A 6,285-nucleotide genomic window follows, 5' to 3' on the forward strand; every position below is an offset into this window, starting at 1 on the left:
AGTAGAATCACTCAGTCTCAGGCTTAGGTCCAGACTTGGGTTTCTTCACTTGAGTAGCAACGGCTTGTTGTTCTTCTTGAAGTTCCCTTTCTTCCCTTTACCCTTTTTCTTAAAACGGGTGGTCTTATTGACCATCAACACTTGATGTTCCTTCTTGATTTCTATCTTTGCAACCTTTAGTAGTGCGAAGAGCTCAGGAATCGACTTATCCATCCCTTTCATATTATAGTTCATCACGAAGCTCTTGTAGCTTGGTGGCAGTGATTGAAGAACTCTGTCAATGACACTATCATCAGGAAGATTAACTCCCAGTTGAGTCAAGTGGTTGTGGTACCCAGACTGACGGAACTATTCTCCTCCATCTTGTAGTTGTAGAACTTATTGGAGACTTCATATCTCTCAATCCGGGCATTTACTTGAAATATTAACTTCAACTCATGGAACATCTCATATGCTCCATGACTTTCAAAATGTTGGTGAAGTCCCGGTTCTAAGCCGTAAAGCATGGCACACTGAACTATCGAGTACTCATCAGCTTTGCTCTGCCAGGTGTTCACAACATTTGGCGTTGCTCCTGCAGCGGGTTTGTTACCTAGCGGTGCTTTCAGGACGTAATTCTTCTGTGCAGCAATGAAGATAATCCTCAAGTTACAGACCCAGTCCGTGTAGTTGCTACCATCATCTTTCAACTTAGCTTTCTCTAGGAACGCATTAAAATTCAATGGAACAACAGAACGGGCCATCTATCTACAACAACATAGACATGCAAAATACTATCAGGTACTAAGTTCATGATAAATTAAAGTTCAGTTAATTAAATTATTTAAGAACTCCCACTTAGATAGAAATATCTATAATCATCTAAGTGATCACGTGATCCATATCAACTAAACCATGTCCGATCATCACGTGAGATGGAGTAGTTTTCAATGGTGAACATCACTATGTTGATCATATCTACTATATGATTCACGCTCGACCTTTCGGTCTCCAGTGTTCCGAGGCCGTATCCGCATATGCTAGGCTCGTCAAGTTTAACCCGACTATTCCGTGTGTGCAAAACTAGCTTGCACCCGTTGTATGTGAACATAGAGCTTATCACAACTGATCATCACGTGGTGTCTCGGCACGATGAACTGTAGCAACGGTGCATACTCTGGGAGAACACTTATACCTTGAAATTTAGTGAGAGATCATTTTATAATGCTACCACTGAACTAAGCAAAATAAGATGCATAAAGGATAAAAATCACATGCAATCAATATAAGTGATATGATATGGCCATCATCATCTTGTGCCTTTGATGTCCATCTCCAAAGCACCGTCATGATCACCATCGTCGCCGGCTTGACACCTTGATCTCCTATCGAAGCATCATTGTCGTTTCGCCAACTATTGCTTCTATGACTATGGCTACCGCTTAGTGATAAAGTAAAGCAATTACATGGCGATTGCATTTCATACAATAAAGCGACAACCATATGGCTCCTGCCAGTTGCCGATAACTGTGTTACAAAACATGATCATCTCATACAATAAAATTTAGCATCATGTCTTGACCATATCACATCACAACATGCCCTGCAAAAACAAGTTAGACGTCCTCTACTTTGTTGTTGCAAGTTTTACGTGGCTGCTACGGGCTGAGCAAGAACCGTTCTTACCTACGCATCAAAAACCACAACGCGGTATAGTGATTGCTTTTTGATCTTCAGAAAGAACCATGTTCATTGAATCCGATTCAACTAAAGCTGGAAATAGACACCAACTAGCCACCTATGTGCGAAGCACGTCGGTAGAACTAGTCTCGCGTAAGCGTAGCATAATGTCGGTCTGGGCCGCTTCATCCAATAATGCCGCTGAATCAAGAATCAACTAGTGAAGAAATCAATATATATATACCCACGCCCACAACTCCTTTGTGTTCTACTCATGCATATCTTCCTCTAATAATAAACCAGCTATTGTTTCTGGTCGTACGTCGTCACCAATTTTGCAGAAAAGTCCTTGTGGTTTTTGGTATTAAACCCGCGGTCCTTTTTAAAGTGAGAAAACGTTTCAAGCCCAGATCCGACCCGCCCAGGCCCGAGTGCCGCAGCCGCCACCACCAGTGCCCGCGGAGCGCCCGACCCAGAGTTTCCTTCTCCCGTGCGGTTCCTCCCCGGCCTCCCTCGTGCCGCCCCAACCTCCACCGCCTCCCACCACATCTCACCGGCAGCCCAGAAACTCCGCGCCACCTGCCGCCCCTACCTAGCAGCGCAACCCGACCCCTTCCACCACCCGCGCTATTGCGCTCCTCCCGCGTATGGCCACCAGCGCCGGATCCGGCCACCGCGGAGCGCTGCGGCGCCAACCACCGCCTACAGCGCTAGATCCGGTCGTCCCCGGCCATCTACCACCTTCTTCTACCTTGAGCCGTAGGAGAGATCCCCCCTCTCTCCGCAGTTTGGCGCTGGAAGCCAGGCTCATGGACCACGCCGCTGTGACTGGATGGGCCGTTCCCCTCGTCCCTTCTTCCTCACATGCGAGCATGCGCAGCTCACATGTCGCTCACTTCTCTGTTAAGGAGGTGAGCAGGTGGTCCACCACCTTCCTCTGGCTGTCACCTCCACGACACCCACCCACATGGTGGACCGCAGTGAAGATGTCGGCCATCTCACGGTGAAAATCCCAGCCGGCGCGGACTTGCAATTTGTTTCGTGTGCGTGCAATACTCCAGGTGCAGTGCATCGGCCACGCTGCTTGCGTTCAGGCATCACGGGAGTTGCAGTTCGGTGCAGTGGCAAAAGTTTGATTTGTGCAATTTAAGGTTAAGTTTTCAGTTCAGCTCCCTGTTTCACGGGATATGTGTAGTTCAGTACTGCGTGCTAGCAGATTCAGTGTTGTTGTGTGTGTGCAGTGCAGTTCATCGGTGGGGCAATCTGGCTGGTGGCCATGTGTTGTTCTTGCTCCTACCTCGGATCCAATTCTCCACGACATCCAGGTCTGTGAGTGTGGTTTGGGCAGCACATGCAGCTGACAGCGCGGTGTTGGTTTAGCTCGTTGGCATGCGGTTCTGTACCGCGGGCGTGCAGCTCACCAGTGTCAAGCTTGCAGTTCCTTGGCGTTGGCAATCAATTCTTGTTGGCGTGCCTCTCTAGGCTCCTACCATAGACCTGGATATGTGGATAGATTTCATTTATTCAATGGTTCATTGATGCACGAGTAAACTTGCAAAGCGGCATCCTGCTTATGTAGCTTTCCGTCCATTGACTAGCCGGCTATCCATGCAACTGGTAATGACTGTGCAGCAGCCAAACATAAATAAAAATCATACATCCGGCCTATAATCCCTTGCAATTGATTATATATTTTAACAAACACGAGATGACAAAACATCATTTAATTTTAAGAGAATCAATAAATTATAGAAACTGAAGTGGCATATATATGACGGTTTGATCTGTAGGCCTTTTATGTTTTTTTCCAAAAGCAGAGAAGGCAGAAGAATCTCATCTCCAACGTGTTCAGCACAGAGAAGATGAACCATGCAAAAACTCAAGGTGGACCATGGTGGCTTCACAGCTGGCGGAACGGCAGAGGGCTTGGCTGCTGCCAGGGTGATTCAAAGGGAGTATATAGGTAGAGTTTTTGCAGCCTCTTGCACGAACATGATTAATGGTAGCTTCTATTCCATGACATGATTTTGCAGCTGTAATGATATGTTTCATGCGAGAGGACATAAATTTGCATCATATTTTTCTGTCCAGTTAGTTCCAAATTACAATGTTTGTGCTATCAGTGACAATTCGGTGGAATAAGATGAGTCATATATACACCGAATGTAAGCTTTCACATCAGCCTTTGCTCTTGATTGTCTTTGCAAGTCCATAGATATAATTTTTAGGATTTTCCTTTACTCATAGTAAGTGCTGAATATTTTGTCCTTTAACCCTTTAGGTGTAAATACCTGTGATGTGGCTAGCAAAGTTGGTAACACGCACAGTATAACCATTATGATCTGCACAGGGATATCACCTAGGTGCATAAATCATAATCATTCAGATTTTATTTGGCAAGCTGGAGCTACCCGGAACTTTCGATTTGGTGCCAAGATGGATGGACTCAACTGAGTGACCCACTGTCAGGTATTGTTGTTCAGTTATCCCGAGGGTAACGTGGATATGTTCTGTTTGAGATCAAAGCTTGGTATTGCTAGAAAATATATATGTGATGTGCACTGAGATTTCAGATATATAACAACAGTGATACAACACACTGTTTCTCTTGCTATTGACGACCACTTGAATTAGCATACCTTATAATAATATTTCTATCTTGGCATTATGAGTGTTGTTCAGTGGCAATATTCGCTATGCTGAAGGTAATAGTGATGCACCTCTGCCAAGAAGGCTCTTTCCTGTTCAATGCAATGACAGAACGTTGAAACATCATGGTGTCCATGCTAAAAGATAATGATTCACCCCCTGGCTTCTTATTGCTGTATCCACTTGGGGAATAGCTTTTGGAAACCATGATACATATATATCTGTGATAGATGCTTAATGTAAGTGGTCAGAGTAATGGGTAGAGCAATCAAAGAACCACAATTTATATCCCTTTAAATAAAGATAAGTATTCACTCATTGTTTATTGGTTATATTTTCAGGTCATAAATCATTTCTTTTGTTGAAGGAAGAGACTCCATTTTCTGTTGAGGACCGAATCGCACTAACCAATCGGCTTACTTGGTTAGAAGAAACTGAGAAAGGGGAGCATCTTACACCTAATAGGAAGCGGTGGTCTAATCCTAATCCCACCCAATAGACATACATTACTACAAAATTTTCTTGCATGCCGCCGCCCATATTTTTTCATTACTAACATAACCTTTTTAGATCACCCGCAAAAAAAACCTTTTTAGGTCAAGCGTGCCTTGCATTACATTTGGTCTACTATACTGCAACTTCAAACCACAATCCCTCTGTATGTTGACTGTATTTTTTGGAATTGAATTATGTATTCAAAGCTATTGTTCAGCATAGACACCGTTTAAAAATCATACAAGGGGCACACAAAATGTACATGTACTCTTCTGTTTGAATATATGTCTATAAATGGATTAACTGAGCCAAAGGCAGTGCCTTTTTCATACGAATATATGTGTACCACATCTTTCAGATAATCATATATGTTTTCCGGCAGATTATATATGCATTAAGCTACAAATAAATTTATTTGTGCGACTTGATACCGGATATATACAGATTGCATGTCTCTTAGGGCATCCCCAATGCTAGGCGCCAATGGTGGACACTAGGATTTATTTTCCGATAGATCGCCAGCTACGTTATTTGGTCCCAGCGCCTGATGCCGCATTGATGCCAATAGATGCATCGAGCGCTTGCTTTTTTCCTGGACATGCGATTTAAGAAACCGGGAGCCGGCCCTACGTATTTAGAGCCCGTGATAAGCGTCTAACATTGGAGAAGAAGGCACTTACTTTTTCTTAATTTTTTTGATGTTTACTCTAGGCGTCTGCACAAGAGTAGCATTGTAGATGCCCTTAAGCTATAGGCTATAATAGTTGTTTTACCAATCACAAATAAGCAACCAATGAAGAAATAGTACAAATTTAGAGCACAATACATCATGATCTATTGGAAATTACATGTTCTCTATTTAACATATCAACCAGTCAAAGTGGCCATCTTGCATTGACCTTGAAAGTGTGATTTTTGGCCAGGCCGCCGAACGAGGCAAGCAGGTTGAACTCAAATTTAAGCATATAGTTAATCCAGCATGATACACTAAAAAATAAGTTAATGGAGCACTAAACAGTACATTGAGTCCGAGCTTTGTTGACAGCCCTACCGGCTGGAGGTAAACACATACTTTTTTCCTTTTTATATAAAATAAAATACTTGTACTAACGTCTATTCCATGCATTTTCATACATTATTCAACATTTTTTTGCATTATTCAATTAAGTCATTCTTTTAATTCACATTATTAAGGTAAGGTAGGAATATAAAAAAAGAATTATTCTTTTTCTTCTGTTGCAACGTAGTCAATGTTTTCTCCCGTTGCAACGCACGGGTCTTTTGCTAGTAACATCTACGCATAAACCTGGTTCAGATGCCACTATTGGGGAACGCAGTAATTTCACAAAAAATTCCTACGCACACGCAAGATCATGGTCATGCATAGCAACATGAGGGGAGAGTATCGTCCACGTACCCTCCTAGACCGTAAGCGGAAGCGTTATGACAACGCAGTTGATGTAATCGTACGTCTTCACAATC

At 43.2% G+C, this 6,285-nt stretch overlaps 1 long non-coding RNA gene across 8 annotated transcripts; it reads left to right on the forward strand.

The window, feature by feature from the left end:
• Positions 1-2,074: 2,074 nt before the first annotated feature.
• On the forward strand, positions 2,075-5,116 carry LOC125520132 (uncharacterized). Of its 8 annotated transcripts, XR_007288494.2 has the most exons (4): positions 2,075-3,622; positions 3,751-3,824; positions 3,941-4,128; positions 4,650-5,116. It is a non-coding gene; the product is annotated as an uncharacterized LOC125520132 (long non-coding RNA). The 8 variants fall into 8 exon arrangements; XR_007288492.2 differs by having other exon boundaries at positions 2,075-3,824; XR_007288497.2 differs by having other exon boundaries at positions 2,075-3,824; positions 4,010-4,128.
• The last annotated feature ends 1,169 nt before the right edge of the window (positions 5,117-6,285 follow it).

Source organism: Triticum urartu, chromosome 7A (genome assembly GCF_056163025.1).
Source record: "Triticum urartu cultivar PI428250 chromosome 7A, HENAU_Tu73, whole genome shotgun sequence".
NCBI classification, from domain to species: domain Eukaryota; kingdom Viridiplantae; phylum Streptophyta; class Magnoliopsida; order Poales; family Poaceae; genus Triticum; species Triticum urartu.